Source organism: Lepisosteus oculatus, chromosome 10 (assembly GCF_040954835.1).
Source record: "Lepisosteus oculatus isolate fLepOcu1 chromosome 10, fLepOcu1.hap2, whole genome shotgun sequence".
NCBI lineage: Eukaryota > Metazoa > Chordata > Actinopteri > Semionotiformes > Lepisosteidae > Lepisosteus > Lepisosteus oculatus.
This window is the reverse complement of record NC_090705.1, coordinates 34,545,460-34,562,427: the sequence shown is the minus strand read 5'-3', so window position 1 is coordinate 34,562,427 and position 16,968 is coordinate 34,545,460. Positions and strand designations below refer to the sequence as shown.

The 16,968-nt window shown below is 36.0% G+C and overlaps 1 protein-coding gene across 4 annotated transcripts in view; it reads right to left on the bottom strand.

Annotated features, from left to right (window-relative positions):
• Nucleotides 1-16,968, bottom strand: part of trappc9 (trafficking protein particle complex subunit 9) — a 665,954-nt gene that overhangs the window by 161,542 nt on the left and 487,444 nt on the right. The gene's annotated exons all lie outside the window — the stretch shown is intronic.

Sequence of the window (16,968 nt, the reverse complement as noted above, 5' to 3'; positions counted from 1 at the left end):
GGAATCCTAACACTAACCCTAGCTTTGTGTTTGCACTAGGTTAGGGTTAGGGTTCAGAATTCCTCCAAATAAATAATGCAACCTTCCACTCATTTAAGGGCAAAATATGCTTCACTGAAACAATATATTGGTCTGAAATGCTTAAGGAAGCATACCAAAGCATAGAGAATGCATCAACAAGGGTAAAATTCTATTTTTGGACAAGTATTCTACTACTGAAAATGTTGTGTTCAATGGTGACCTCATTGAGCATGGTTTCAGGCTTAAGGGGGGTAATAGTCAGGAATTCCACCAAAATATGGCCTTTATATCTTAATATTCATGTCAATTCAATGCCAGAGGCAAGATTTTCAACTGTATTATCACTTATTTTCAAACTTTTGCCTGTAGGACAACATCAGCAACATTCCTTTTTGAGCAATGTAGAGCAAATAGCAATATATGAAATAATTTTTTTTAGAGCTATCACCGAAATAACACCTTTCCTAAATATCATTTCCATCCTAGAACACTGCCATGACCTCAAAAAGTATCTACGTTTTGCAGGAATCCTAACCCTAACCCTAGCTTTGTGTTTGCACTAGGTTAGGGTTAGGGTTCAAAATTCCTCCAAATAATTAATGCAACCTTCCACTCATTTAAGGGCAAAATATGCTTCACTGAAACAATATATTGGTCTGAAATGCTTAAGCAAGCATACCAAAGCATAGAGAATGCATCAACAAGGGTAAAATTCTTTTTTTGGACAAGTATTCTACTACTGAAAATGTTGTGTTCAATGGTGACCTCATTGAGCATGGTTTCAGGCTTAAGGGGGGTAATAGTCAGGAATTCCACCAAAATATGGCCTTTATATCTTAATATTCATGTCAATTCAATGCCAGAGGCAAGCTTTTGAACTATATTATCACTTATTTTCAAACTGTTGCCATTTGGACAACATCAGCAACATTCCTTTTTGAGCAATGCAGGGCAAATAGCAATATATGAAATAATTTTTTTAGAGCTATCACCAAAATAACACCTTTCCTAAATATCATTTCCATCCTAGAACACTGCCATGACCTCAAAAAGTATCTACGTTTTGCAGGAATCCTAACCCTAACCCTAGCTTTGTGTTTGCACTAGGTTAGGGTTAGGGTTCAGAATTCCTCCAAATAATTAATGCAACCTTCCACTCATTTAAGGGCAAAATATGCTTCACTGAAACAATATATTGGTCTGAAATGCTTAAGCAAGCATACCAAAGCATAGAGAATGCATCAACAAGGGTAAAATTCTTTTTTTGGACAAGTATTCTACTACTGAAAATGTTGTGTTCAATGGTGACCTCATTGAGCATGGTTTCAGGCTTAAGGGGGGTAATAGTCAGGAATTCCACCTAAATATGGCCTTTATATCTTAATATTCATGTCAATTCAATGCCAGAGGCAAGATTTTCAACTGTATTATCACTTATTTTCAAACGTTTGCTTGTAGGACAACATCAGCAACATTCCTTTTTGAGCAATGCAGGGCAAATAGCAATATATGAAATAATTTTTTTTAGAGCTATCACCGAAATAACACCTTTCCTAAATATCATTTCCATCCTAGAACACTGCCATGACCTCAAAAAGTATCTACGTTTTGCAGGAATCCTAACCCTAACCCTAGCTTTGTGTTTGCACTAGGTTAGGGTTAGGGTTCAGAATTCCTCCAAATAATTAATGCAACCTTCCACTCATTTAAGGGCAAAATATGCTTCACTGAAACAATATATTGGTCTGAAATGCTTAAGCAAGCATACCAAAGCATAGAGAATGCATCAACAAGGGTAAAATTCTTTTTTTGGACAAGTATTCTACTACTGAAAATGTTGTGTTCAATGGTGACCTCATTGAGCATGGTTTCAGGCTTAAGGGGGGTAATAGTCAGGAATTCCACCAAAATATGGCCTTTATATCTTAATATTCATGTCAATTCAATGCCAGAGGCAAGATTTTCAACTGTATTATCACTTATTTTCAAACGTTTCCCTGTAGGACAACATCAGCAACATTCCTTTTTGAGCAATGCAGGACAAATAGCAATATATGAAATAATTTTTTTTAGAGCTATCACCGAAATAACACCTTTCCTAAATATCATTTCCATCCTAGAACACTGCCATAACCTCAAAAAGTATCTACGTTTTGCAGGAATCCTAACCCTAACCCTAGCTTTGTGTTTGCACTAGGTTAGGGTTAGGGTTCAGAATTCCTCCAAATAAATAATGCAACCTTCCACTCATTTAAGGGCAAAATATGCTTCACTGAAACAATATATTGGTCTGAAATGCTTAAGGAAGCATACCAAAGCATAGAGAATGCATCAACAAGGGTAAAATTCTATTTTTGGACAAGTATTCTACTACTGAAAATGTTGTGTTCAATGGTGACCTCATTGAGCATGGTTTCAGGCTTAAGGGGGGTAATTGTCAGGAATTCCACCAAAATATGGCCTTTATATCTTAATATTCATGTCAATTCAATGCCAGAGGCAAGATTTTCAACTGTATTATCACTTATTTTCAAACTTTTGCCTGTAGGACAACATCAGCAACATTCCTTTTTGAGCAATGCAGGGCAAATAGCAATATATGAAATAATTTTTTTAGAGCTATCACCAAAATAACACCTTTCCTAAATATCATTTCCATCCTAGAACACTGCCATGACCTCAAAAAGTATCTACGTTTTGCAGGAATCCTAACCCTAACCCTAGCTTTGTGTTTGCACTAGGTTAGGGTTAGGGTTCAGAATTCCTCCAAATAAATAATGCAACCTTCCACTCATTTAAGGGCAAAACATGCTTCACTGAAACAATATATTGGTCTGAAATGCTTAAGCAAGCATACCAAAGCATAGAGAATGCATCAACAAGGGTAAAATTGTTTTTTTGGACAAGTATTCTACTACTGAAAATGTTGTGTTCAATGGTGACCTCATTGAGCATGGTTTCAGGCTTAAGGGGGGTAATAGTCAGGAATTCCACCAAAATATGGCCTTTATATCTTAATATTCATGTCAATTCAATGCCAGAGGCAAGATTTTCAACTGTATTATCACTTATTTTCAAACTTTTGCCTGTAGGACAACATCAGCAACATTCCTTTTTGAGCAATGCAGGGCAAATAGCAATATATGAAATGATTTTTTTTTAGAGCTATCACCGAAATAACACCTTTCCTAAGTATCATTTCCATCCTAGAACACTGCCATGACCTCAAAAAGTATCTACGTTTTGCAGGAATCCTAACCCTAACCCTAGCTTTGTGTTTGCACTAGGTTAGGGTTAGGGTTCAGAATTCCTCCAAATAAATAATGCAACCTTCCACTCATTTAAGGGCAAAATATGCTTCACTGAAACAATATATTGGTCTGAAATGCTTAAGGAAGCATACCAAAGCATAGAGAATGCATCAACAAGGGTAAAATTCTATTTTTGGACAAGTATTCTACTACTGAAAATGTTGTGTTCAATGGTGACCTCATTGAGCATGGTTTCAGGCTTAAGGGGGGTAATAGTCAGGAATTCCACCAAAATATGGCCTTTATATCTTAATATTCATGTCAATTCAATGCCAGAGGCAAGCTTTTGAACTGTATTATCACTTATTTTCAAACTTTTACCTGTGGGACAACATCAGCAACATTCCTTTTTGAGCAATGCAGGGCAAATAGCAATATATGAAATTATTTTTTTTAGAGCTATCACCGAAATAACACCTTTCCTAAATATCATTTCCATCCTAGAACACTGCCATGACCTCAAAAAGTATCTACGTTTTGCAGGAATCCTAACCCTAACCCTAGCTTTGTGTTTGCACTAGGTTAGGGTTAGGGTTCAGAATTCCTCCAAATAAATAATGCAACCTTCCACTCATTTAAGGGCAAAATATGCTTCACTGAAACAATATATTGGTCTGAAATGCTTAAGGAAGCATACCAAAGCATAGAGAATGCATCAACAAGGGTAAAATTCTATTTTTGGACAAGTATTCTACTACTGAAAATGTTGTGTTCAATGGTGACCTCATTGAGCATGGTTTCAGGCTTAAGGGGGGTAATAGTCAGGAATTCCACCAAAATATGGCCTTTATATCTTAATATTCATGTCAATTCAATGCCAGAGGCAAGATTTTCAACTGTATTATCACTTATTTTCAAACTTTTGCCTGTAGGACAACATCAGCAACATTCCTTTTTGAGCAATGTAGGGCAAATAGCAATATATGAAATACTTTTTTTTAGAGCTATCACCGAAATAACACCTTTCCTAAATATCATTTCCATCCTAGAACACTGCCATGACCTCAAAAAGTATCTACGTTTTGCAGGAATCCTAACCCTAACCCTAGCTTTGTGTTTGCACTAGGTTAGGGTTAGGGTTCAGAATTCCTCCAAATAATTAATGCAACCTTCCACTCATTTAAGGGCAAAATATGCTTCACTGAAACAATATATTGGTCTGAAATGCTTAAGCAAGCATACCAAAGCATAGAGAATGCATCAACAAGGGTAAAATTCTTTTTTTGGACAAGTATTCTACTACTGAAAATGTTGTGTTCAATGGTGACCTCATTGAGCATGGTTTCAGGCTTAAGGGGGTTAATAGTCAGGAATTCCACCAAAATATGGCCTTTATATCTTAATATTCATGTCAATTCAATGCAAGAGGCAAGATTTTCAACTGTATTATCACTTATTTTCAAACTTTTGCCTGTAGGACAACATCAGCAACATTCCTTTTTGAGCAATGCAGGGCAAATAGCAATATATGAAATGATTTTTTTTTAGAGCTATCACCGAAATAACACCTTTCCTAAATATCATTTCCATCCTAGAACACTGCCATGACCTCAAAAAGTATCTACGTTTTGCAGGAATCCTAACCCTAACCCTAGCTTTGTGTTTGCACTAGGTTAGGGTTAGGGTTCAGAATTCCTCCAAATAATTAATGCAACCTTCCACTCATTTAAGGGCAAAATATGCTTCACTGAAACAATATATTGGTCTGAAATACTTAAGGAAGCATACCAAGTCATAGAGAATGCATCAACAAGGGTAAAATTATATTTTTGGACAAGTATTCTACAACTGAAAATGTTGTGTTCAATAGTGACCTCATTGAGCATGGTTTCAGGCTTAAGGGGGGTAATAGTCAGGAATTCCACCAAAATATGGCCTTTATATCTTAATATTCATGTCAATTCAATGCCAGAGGCAAGATTTTCAACTGTATTATCACTTATTTTCAAACGTTTCCCTGTAGGACAACATCAGCAACTTTATTTTTGAGCAATGCAGGGCAAATAGCAATATATGAAATAATTTTTTTTAGAGCTATCACCGAAATAACACCTTTCCTAAATATCATTTCCATCCTAGAACACTGCCATGACCTCAAAAAGTATCTACGTTTTGCAGGAATCCTAACCCTAACCCTAGCTTTGTGTTTGCACTAGGTTAGGGTTAGGGTTCAGAATTCCTCCAAATAAATAATGCAACCTTCCACTCATTTAAGGGCAAAATATGCTTCACTGAAACAATATATTGGTCTGAAATGCTTAAGCAAGCATACCAAAGCATAGAGAATGCATCAACAAGGGTAAAATTCTATTTTTGGACAAGTATTCTACTACTGAAAATGTTGTGTTCAATGGTGACCTCATTGAGCATGGTTTCAGGCTTAAGGGGGGTAATTGTCAGGAATTCCACCAAAATATGGCCTTTATATCTTAATATTCATGTCAATTCAATGCCAGAGGCAAGATTTTCAACTGTATTATCACTTATTTTCAAACTTTTGCCTGTAGGACAACATCAGCAACATTCCTTTTTGAGCAATGCAGGGCAAATAGCAATATATGAAATAATTTTTTTAGAGCTATCACCAAAATAACACCTTTCCTAAATATCATTTCCATCCTAGAACACTGCCATGACCTCAAAAAGTATCTACGTTTTGCAGGAATCCTAATCCTAACCCTAGCTTTGTGTTTGCACTAGGTTAGGGTTAGGGTTCAGAATTCCTCCAAATAAATAATGCAACCTTCCACTCATTTAAGGGCAAAACATGCTTCACTGAAACAATATATTGGTCTGAAATGCTTAAGCAAGCATACCAAAGCATAGAGAATGCATCAACAAGGGTAAAATTGTTTTTTTGGACAAGTATTCTACTACTGAAAATGTTGTGTTCAATGGTGACCTCATTGAGCATGGTTTCAGGCTTAAGGGGGGTAATAGTCAGGAATTCCACCAAAATATGGCCTTTATATCTTAATATTCATGTCAATTCAATGCCAGAGGCAAGATTTTCAACTGTATTATCACTTATTTTCAAACTTTTGCCTGTAGGACAACATCAGCAACATTCCTTTTTGAGCAATGCAGGGCAAATAGCAATATATGAAATAATTTTTTTTTAGAGCTATCACCGAAATAACACCTTTCCTAAGTATCATTTCCATCCTAGAACACTGCCATGACCTCAAAAAGTATCTACGTTTTGCAGGAATCCTAACCCTAACCCTAGCTTTGTGTTTGCACTAGGTTAGGGTTAGGGTTCAGAATTCCTCCAAATAAATAATGCAACCTTCCACTCATTTAAGGGCAAAATATGCTTCACTGAAACAATATATTGGTCTGAAATGCTTAAGGAAGCATACCAAAGCATAGAGAATGCATCAACAAGGGTAAAATTCTATTTTTGGACAAGTATTCTACTACTGAAAATGTTGTGTTCAATGGTGACCTCATTGAGCATGGTTTCAGGCTTAAGGGGGGTAATAGTCAGGAATTCCACCAAAATATGGCCTTTATATCTTAATATTCATGTCAATTCAATGCCAGAGGCAAGCTTTTGAACTGTATTATCACTTATTTTCAAACTTTTACCTGTGGGACAACATCAGCAACATTCCTTTTTAAGCAATGCAGGGCAAATAGCAATATATAAAATTATTTTTTTTAGAGCTATCACCGAAATAACACCTTTCCTAAATATCATTTCCATCCTAGAACACTGCCATGACCTCAAAAAGTATCTACGTTTTGCAGGAATCCTAACCCTAACCCTAGCGTTGTGTTTGCACTAGGTTAGGGTTAGGGTTCAGAATTCCTCCAAATAAATAATGCAACCTTCCACTCATTTAAGGGCAAAATATGCTTCACTGAAACAATATATTGGTCTGAAATGCTTAAGCAAGCATACCAAAGCATAGAGAATGCATCAACAAGGGTAAAATTCTTTTTTTGGACAAGTATTCTACTACTGAAAATGTTGTGTTCAATGGTGACCTCATTGAGCATGGTTTCAGGCTTAAGGGGGATAATAGTCAGGAATTCCACCAAAATATGGCCTTTATATCTTAATATTCATGTCAATTCAATGCCAGAGGCAAGATTTTCAACTGTATTATCACTTATTTTCAAACTTTTGCCTGTAGGACAACATCAGCAACATTCCTTTTTGAGCAATGCAGGGCAAATAGCAATATATGAAAGGATTTTTTTTTAGAGCTATCACCGAAATAACACCTTTCCTAAATATCATTTCCATCCTAGAACACTGCCATGACCTCAAAAAGTATCTACGTTTTGCAGGAATCCTAACCCTAACCCTAGCTTTGTGTTTGCACTAGGTTAGGGTTAGGGTTCAGAATTCCTCCAAATAAATAATGCAACCTTCCACTCATTTAAGGGCAAAATATGCTTCACTGAAACAATATATTGGTCTGAAATGCTTAAGGAAGCATACCAAAGCATAGAGAATGCATCAACAAGGGTAAAATTCTATTTTTGGACAAGTATTCTACTACTGAAAATGTTGTGTTCAATGGTGACCTCATTGAGCATGGTTTCAGGCTTAAGGGGGGTAATAGTCAGGAATTCCACCAAAATATGGCCTTTATATCTTAATATTCATGTCAATTCAATGCTAGAGGCAAGATTTTCAACTGTATTATCACTTATTTTCAAACTTTTGCCTGTAGGACAACATCAGCAACATTCCTTTTTGAGCAATGTAGGGCAAATAGCAATATATGAAATACTTTTTTTTAGAGCTATCACCGAAATAACACCTTTCCTAAATATCATTTCCATCCTAGAACACTGCCATGACCTCAAAAAGTATCTACGTTTTGCAGGAATCCTAACCCTAACCCTAGCTTTGTGTTTGCACTAGGTTAGGGTTAGGGTTCAGAATTCCTCCAAATAATTAATGCAACCTTCCACTCATTTAAGGGCAAAATATGCTTCACTGAAACAATATATTGGTCTGAAATGCTTAAGCAAGCATACCAAAGCATAGAGAATGCATCAACAAGGGTAAAATTCTTTTTTTGGACAAGTATTCTACTACTGAAAATGTTGTGTTCAATGGTGACCTCATTGAGCATGGTTTCAGGCTTAAGGGGGTTAATAGTCAGGAATTCCACCAAAATATGGCCTTTATATCTTAATATTCATGTCAATTCAATGCAAGAGGCAAGATTTTCAACTGTATTATCACTTATTTTCAAACTTTTGCCTGTAGGACAACATCAGCAACATTCCTTTTTGAGCAATGCAGGGCAAATAGCAATATATGAAATGATTTTTTTTTAGAGCTATCACCGAAATAACACCTTTCCTAAATATCATTTCCATCCTAGAACACTGCCATGACCTCAAAAAGTATCTACGTTTTGCAGGAATCCTAACCCTAACCCTAGCTTTGTGTTTGCACTAGGTTAGGGTTAGGGTTCAGAATTCCTCCAAATAATTAATGCAACCTTCCACTCATTTAAGGGCAAAATATGCTTCACTGAAACAATATATTGGTCTGAAATACTTAAGGAAGCATACCAAGTCATAGAGAATGCATCAACAAGGGTAAAATTATATTTTTGGACAAGTATTCTACAACTGAAAATGTTGTGTTCAATAGTGACCTCATTGAGCATGGTTTCAGGCTTAAGGGGGGTAATAGTCAGGAATTCCACCAAAATATGGCCTTTATATCTTAATATTCATGTCAATTCAATGCCAGAGGCAAGATTTTCAACTGTATTATCACTTATTTTCAAACGTTTCCCTGTAGGACAACATCAGCAACTTTATTTTTTGAGCAATGCAGGGCAAATAGCAATATATGAAATAATTTTTTTTAGAGCTATCACCGAAATAACACCTTTCCTAAATATCATTTCCATCCTAGAACACTGCCATGACCTCAAAAAGTATCTACGTTTTGCAGGAATCCTAACCCTAACCCTAGCTTTGTGTTTGCACTAGGTTAGGGTTAGGGTTCAGAATTCCTCCAAATAAATAATGCAACCTTCCACTCATTTAAGGGCAAAATATGCTTCACTGAAACAATATATTGGTCTGAAATGCTTAAGGAAGCATACCAAAGCATAGAGAATGCATCAACAAGGGTAAAATTCTATTTTTGGACAAGTATTCTACTACTGAAAATGTTGTGTTCAATGGTGACCTCATTGAGCATGGTTTCAGGCTTAAGGGGGGTAATAGTCAGGAATTCCACCAAAATATGGCCTTTATATCTTAATATTCATGTCAATTCAATGCCAGAGGCAAGATTTTCAACTGTATTATCACTTATTTTCAAACGTTTCCCTGTAGGACAACATCAGCAACATTCCTTTTTGAGCAATGCAGGGCAAATAGCAATATATGAAATATTTTTTTTAGAGCTATCACCAAAATAACACCTTTCCTAAATATCATTTCCATCCTAGAACACTGCCATGACCTCAAAAAGTATCTACGTTTTGCAGGAATCCTAACCCTAACCCTAGCTTTGTGTTTGCACTAGGTTAGGGTTAGGGTTCAAAATTCCTCCAAATAATTAATGCAACCTTCCACTCATTTAAGGGCAAAATATGCTTCACTGAAACAATATATTGGTCTGAAATGCTTAAGCAAGCATACCAAAGCATAGAGAATGCATCAACAAGGGTAAAATTCTTTTTTTGGACAAGTATTCTACTACTGAAAATGTTGTGTTCAATGGTGACCTCATTGAGCATGGTTTCAGGCTTAAGGGGGGTAATAGTCAGGAATTCCACCAAAATATGGCCTTTATATCTTAATATTCATGTCAATTCAATGCCAGAGGCAAGATTTTCAACTGTATTATCACTTATTTTCAAACGTTTCCCTGTAGGACAACATCAGCAACATTCCTTTTTGAGCAATGCAGGGCAAATAGCAATATATGAAATATTTTTTTTAGAGCTATCACCAAAATAACACCTTTCCTAAATATCATTTCCATCCTAGAACACTGCCATGACCTCAAAAAGTATCTACGTTTTGCAGGAATCCTAACCCTAACCCTAGCTTTGTGTTTGCACTAGGTTAGGGTTAGGGTTCAAAATTCCTCCAAATAATTAATGCAACCTTCCACTCATTTAAGGGCAAAATATGCTTCACTGAAACAATATATTGGTCTGAAATGCTTAAGCAAGCATACCAAAGCATAGAGAATGCATCAACAAGGGTAAAATTCTTTTTTTGGACAAGTATTCTACTACTGAAAATGTTGTGTTCAATGGTGACCTCATTGAGCATGGTTTCAGGCTTAAGGGGGGTAATAGTCAGGAATTCCACCAAAATATGGCCTTTATATCTTAATATTCATGTCAATTCAATGCCAGAGGCAAGATTTTCAACTGTATTATCACTTATTTTCAAACGTTTGCCTGTAGGACAACATCAGCAACATTCCTTTTTGAGCAATGCAGGGCAAATAGCAATATAAGAAATAATTTTTTTTAGAGCTCTCACCGAAATAACACCTTTCCTAAATATCATTTCCATCCTAGAACACTGCCATGACCTCAAAAAGTATCTACGTTTTGCAGGAATCCTAACCCTAACCCTAGCTTTGTGTTTGCACTAGGTTAGGGTTAGGGTTCAGAATTCCTCCAAATAATTAATGAAACCTTCCACTCATTTAAGGGCAAAATATGCTTCACTGAAACAATATATTGGTCTGAAATGCTTAAGGAAGCATACCAAAGCATAGAGAATGCATCAACAAGGGTAAAATTCTTTTTTTGGACAAGTATTCTACTACTGAAAATGTTGTGTTCAATGGTGACCTCATTGAGCATGGTTTCAGGCTTAAGGGGGGTAATAGTCAGGAATTCCACCAAAATATGGCCTTTATATCTTAATATTCATGTCAATTCAATGCCAGAGGCAAGATTTTCAACTGTATTATCACTTATTTTCAAACTTTTGCCTGTAGGACAACATCAGCAACATTCCTTTTTGAGCAATGCAGGGCAAATAGCAATATATGAAATAATTTTTTTAGAGCTATCACCAAAATAACACCTTTCCTAAATATCATTTCCATCCTAGAACACTGCCATGACCTCAAAAAGTATCTACGTTTTGCAGGAATCCTAACCCTAACCCTAGCTTTGTGTTTGCACTAGGTTAGGGTTAGGGTTCAGAATTCCTCCAAATAAATAATGCAACCTTCCACTCATTTAAGGGCAAAATATGCTTCACTGAAACAATATATTGGTCTGAAATGCTTAAGGAAGCATACCAAAGCATAGAGAATGCATCAACAAGGGTAAAATTCTATTTTTGGACAAGTATTCTACTACTGAAAATGTTGTGTTCAATGGTGACCTCATTGAGCATGGTTTCAGGCTTAAGGGGGGTAATAGTCAGGAATTCCACCAAAATATGGCCTTTATATCTTAATATTCATGTCAATTCAATGCCAGAGGCAAGATTTTCAACTGTATTATCACTTATTTTCAAACTTTTGCCTGTAGGACAACATCAGCAACATTCCTTTTTGAGCAATGCAGGGCAAATAGCAATATATGAAATAATTTTTTTAGAGCTATCACCAAAATAACACCTTTCCTAAATATCATTTCCATCCTAGAACACTGCCATGACCTCAAAAAGTATCTACGTTTTGCAGGAATCCTAACCCTAACCCTAGCTTTGTGTTTGCACTAGGTTAGGGTTAGGGTTCAAAATTCCTCCAAATAATTAATGCAACCTTCCACTCATTTAAGGGCAAAATATGCTTCACTGAAACAATATATTGGTCTGAAATGCTTAAGCAAGCATACCAAAGCATAGAGAATGCATCAACAAGGGTAAAATTCTTTTTTTGGACAAGTATTCTACTACTGAAAATGTTGTGTTCAATGGTGACCTCATTGAGCATGGTTTCAGGCTTAAGGGGGGTAATAGTCAGGAATTCCACCAAAATATGGCCTTTATATCTTAATATTCATGTCAATTCAATGCCAGAGGCAAGATTTTCAACTGTATTATCACTTATTTTCAAACTTTTGCCTGTAGGACAACATCAGCAACATTCCTTTTTGAGCAATGTAGAGCAAATAGCAATATATGAAATAATTTTTTTTAGAGCTATCACCGAAATAACACCTTTCCTAAATATCATTTCCATCCTAGAACACTGCCATGACCTCAAAAAGTATCTACGTTTTGCAGGAATCCTAACCCTAACCCTAGCTTTGTGTTTGCACTAGGTTAGGGTTAGGGTTCAAAATTCCTCCAAATAATTAATATAACCTTCCACTCATTTAAGGGCAAAATATGCTTCACTGAAACAATATATTGGTCTGAAATGCTTAAGCAAGCATACCAAAGCATAGAGAATGCATCAACAAGGGTAAAATTCTTTTTTTGGACAAGTATTCTACTACTGAAAATGTTGTGTTCAATGGTGACCTCATTGAGCATGGTTTCAGGCTTAAGGGGGGTAATAGTCAGGAATTCCACCAAAATATGGCCTTTATATCTTAATATTCATGTCAATTCAATGCCAGAGGCAAGATTTTCAACTGTATTATCACTTATTTTCAAACTTTTGCCTGTAGGAAAACATCAGCAACATTCCTTTTTGAGCAATGCAGGGCAAATAGCAATATATGAAATGATTTTTTTTTAGAGCTATCACCGAAATAACACCTTTCCTAAATATCATTTCCATCCTAGAACACTGCCATGACCTCAAAAAGTATCTACGTTTTGCAGGAATCCTAACCCTAACCCTAGCTTTGTGTTTGCACTAGGTTAGGGTTAGGGTTCAAAATTCCTCCAAATAATTAATGCAACCTTCCACTCATTTAAGGGCAAAATATGCTTCACTGAAACAATATATTGGTCTGAAATGCTTAAGCAAGCATACCAAAGCATAGAGAATGCATCAACAAGGGTAAAATTCTTTTTTTGGACAAGTATTCTACTACTGAAAATGTTGTGTTCAATGGTGACCTCATTGAGCATGGTTTCAGGCTTAAGGGGGGTAATAGTCAGGAATTCCACCAAAATATGGCCTTTATATCTTAATATTCATGTCAATTCAATGCCAGAGGCAAGATTTTCAACTGTATTATCACTTATTTTCAAACTTTTGCCTGTAGGACAACATCAGCAACATTCCTTTTTGAGCAATGTAGGGCAAATAGCAATATATGAAATAATTTTTTTAGAGCTATCACCGAAATAACACCTTTCCTAAATATCATTTCCATCCTAGAACACTGCCATGACCTCAAAAAGTATCTACGGTTTGCAGGAATCCTAACCCTAACCCTAGCTTTGTTTTTGCACTAGGTTAGGGTTAGGGTTCAGAATTCCTCCAAATAATTAATGCAACCTTCCACTCATTTAAGGGCAAAATATGCTTCACTGAAACAATATATTGGTCTGAAATGCTTAAGCAAGCATACCAAAGCATAGAGAATGCATCAACAAGGGTAAAATTCTATTTTTGGACAAGTATTCTACTACTGAAAATGTTGTGTTCAATGGTGACCTCATTGAGCATGGTTTCAGGCTTAAGGGGGGTAATAGTCAGGAATTCCACCAAAATATGGCCTTTATATCTTAATATTCATGTCAATTCAATGCCAGAGGCAAGATTTTCAACTGTATTATCACTTATTTTCAAACTTTTGCCTGTAGGAAAACATCAGCAACATTCCTTTTTGAGCAATGCAGGGCAAATAGCAATATATGAAATGATTTTTTTTTAGAGCTATCACCGAAATAACACCTTTCCTAAATATCATTTCCATCCTAGAACACTGCCATGACCTCAAAAAGTATCTACGTTTTGCAGGAATCCTAACCCTAACCCTAGCTTTGTGTTTGCACTAGGTTAGGGTTAGGGTTCAGAATTCCTCCAAATAATTAATGCAACCTTCCACTCATTTAAGGGCAAAATATGCTTCACTGAAACAATATATTGGTCTGAAATGCTTAAGCAAGCATACCAAAGCATAGAGAATGCATCAACAAGGGTAAAATTCTATTTTTGGACAAGTATTCTACTACTGAAAATGTTGTGTTCAATGGTGACCTCATTGAGCATGGTTTCAGGCTTAAGGGGGGTAATAGTCAGGAATTCCACCAAAATATGGCCTTTATATCTTAATATTCATGTCAATTCAATGCCAGAGGCAAGATTTTCAACTGTATTATCACTTATTTTCAAACTTTTGCCTGTAGGACAACATCAGCAACATTCCTTTTTGAGCAATGCAGGGCAAATAGCAATATATGAACTGATTTTTTTTTAGAGCTCTCACCGAAATAACACCTTTCCTAAATATCATTTCCATCCTAGAACACTGCCATGACCTCAAAAAGTATCTACGTTTTGCAGGAATCCTAACCCTAACCCTAGCTTTGTGTTTGCACTAGGTTAGGGTTAGGGTTCAGAATTCCTCCAAATAATTAATGAAACCTTCCACTCATTTAAGGGCAAAATATGCTTCACTGAAACAATATATTGGTCTGAAATGCTTAAGGAAGCATACCAAAGCATAGAGAATGCATCAACAAGGGTAAAATTCTTTTTTTGGACAAGTATTCTACTACTGAAAATGTTGTGTTCAATGGTGACCTCATTGAGCATGGTTTCAGGCTTAAGGGGGGTAATAGTCAGGAATTCCACCAAAATATGGCCTTTATATCTCAATATTCATGTCAATTCAATGCCAGAGGCAAGATTTTCAACTGTATTATCACTTATTTTCAAACTTTTGCCTGTAGGACAACATCAGCAACATTCCTTTTTGAGCAATGCAGGGCAAATAGCAATATATGAAATAATTTTTTTAGAGCTATCACCAAAATAACACCTTTCCTAAATATCATTTCCATCCTAGAACACTGCCATGACCTCAAAAAGTATCTACGTTTTGCAGGAATCCTAACCCTAACCCTAGCTTTGTGTTTGCACTAGGTTAGGGTTAGGGTTCAGAATTCCTCCAAATAAATAATGCAACCTTCCACTCATTTAAGGGCAAAATATGCTTCACTGAAACAATATATTGGTCTGAAATGCTTAAGGAAGCATACCAAAGCATAGAGAATAAATCAACAAGGGTAAAATTCTATTTTTGGACAAGTATTCTACTACTGAAAATGTTGTGTTCAATGGTGACCTCATTGAGCATGGTTTCAGGCTTAAGGGGGGTAATAGTCAGGAATTCCACCAAAATATGGCCTTTATATCTTAATATTCATGTCAATTCAATGCCAGAGGCAAGATTTTCAACTGTATTATCACTTATTTTCAAACTTTTGCCTGTAGGACAACATCAGCAACATTCCTTTTTGAGCAATGTAGAGCAAATAGCAATATATGAAATATTTTTTTTTAGAGCTATCACCGAAATAACACCTTTCCTAAATATCATTTCCATCCTAGAACACTGCCATGACCTCAAAAAGTATCTACGTTTTGCAGGAATCCTAACCCTAACCCTAGCTTTGTGTTTGCACTAGGTTAGGGTTAGGGTTCAAAATTCCTCCAAATAATTAATATAACCTTCCACTCATTTAAGGGCAAAATATGCTTCACTGAAACAATATATTGGTCTGAAATGCTTAAGCAAGCATACCAAAGCATAGTGAATGCATCAACAAGGGTAAAATTCTTTTTTTGGACAAGTATTCTACTACTGAAAATGTTGTGTTCAATGGTGACCTCATTGAGCATGGTTTCAGGCTTAAGGGGGGTAATAGTCAGGAATTCCACCAAAATATGGCCTTTATATCTTAATATTCATGTCAATTCAATGCCAGAGGCAAGATTTTCAACTGTATTATCACTTATTTTCAAACTTTTGCCTGTAGGACAACATCAGCAACATTCCTTTTTGAGCAATGTAGAGCAAATAGCAATATATGAAATAATTTTTTTTAGAGCTATCACCGAAATAACACCTTTCCTAAATATCATTTCCATCCTAGAACACTGCCATGACCTCAAAAAGTATCTACGTTTTGCAGGAATCCTAACCCTAACCCTAGCTTTGTGTTTGCACTAGGTTAGGGTTAGGGTTCAAAATTCCTCCAAATAATTAATGCAACCTTCCACTCATTTAAGGGCAAAATATGCTTCACTGAAACAATATATTGGTCTGAAATGCTTAAGCAAGCATACCAAAGCATAGAGAATGCATCAACAAGGGTAAAATTCTTTTTTTGGACAAGTATTCTACTACTGAAAATGTTGTGTTCAATGGTGACCTCATTGAGCATGGTTTCAGGCTTAAGGGGGGTAATAGTCAGGAATTCCACCAAAATATGGCCTTTATATCTTAATATTCATGTCAATTCAATGCCAGAGGCAAGATTTTCAACTGTATTATCACTTATTTTCAAACTTTTGCCTGTAGGACAACATCAGCAACATTCCTTTTTGAGCAATGTAGGGCAAATAGCAATATATGAAATAATTTTTTTAGAGCTATCACCGAAATAACACCTTTCCTAAATATCATTTCCATCCTAGAACACTGCCATGACCTCAAAAAGTATCTACGGTTTGCAGGAATCCTAACCCTAACCCTAGCTTTGTTTTTGCACTAGGTTAGGGTTAGGGTTCAGAATTCCTCCAAATAATTAA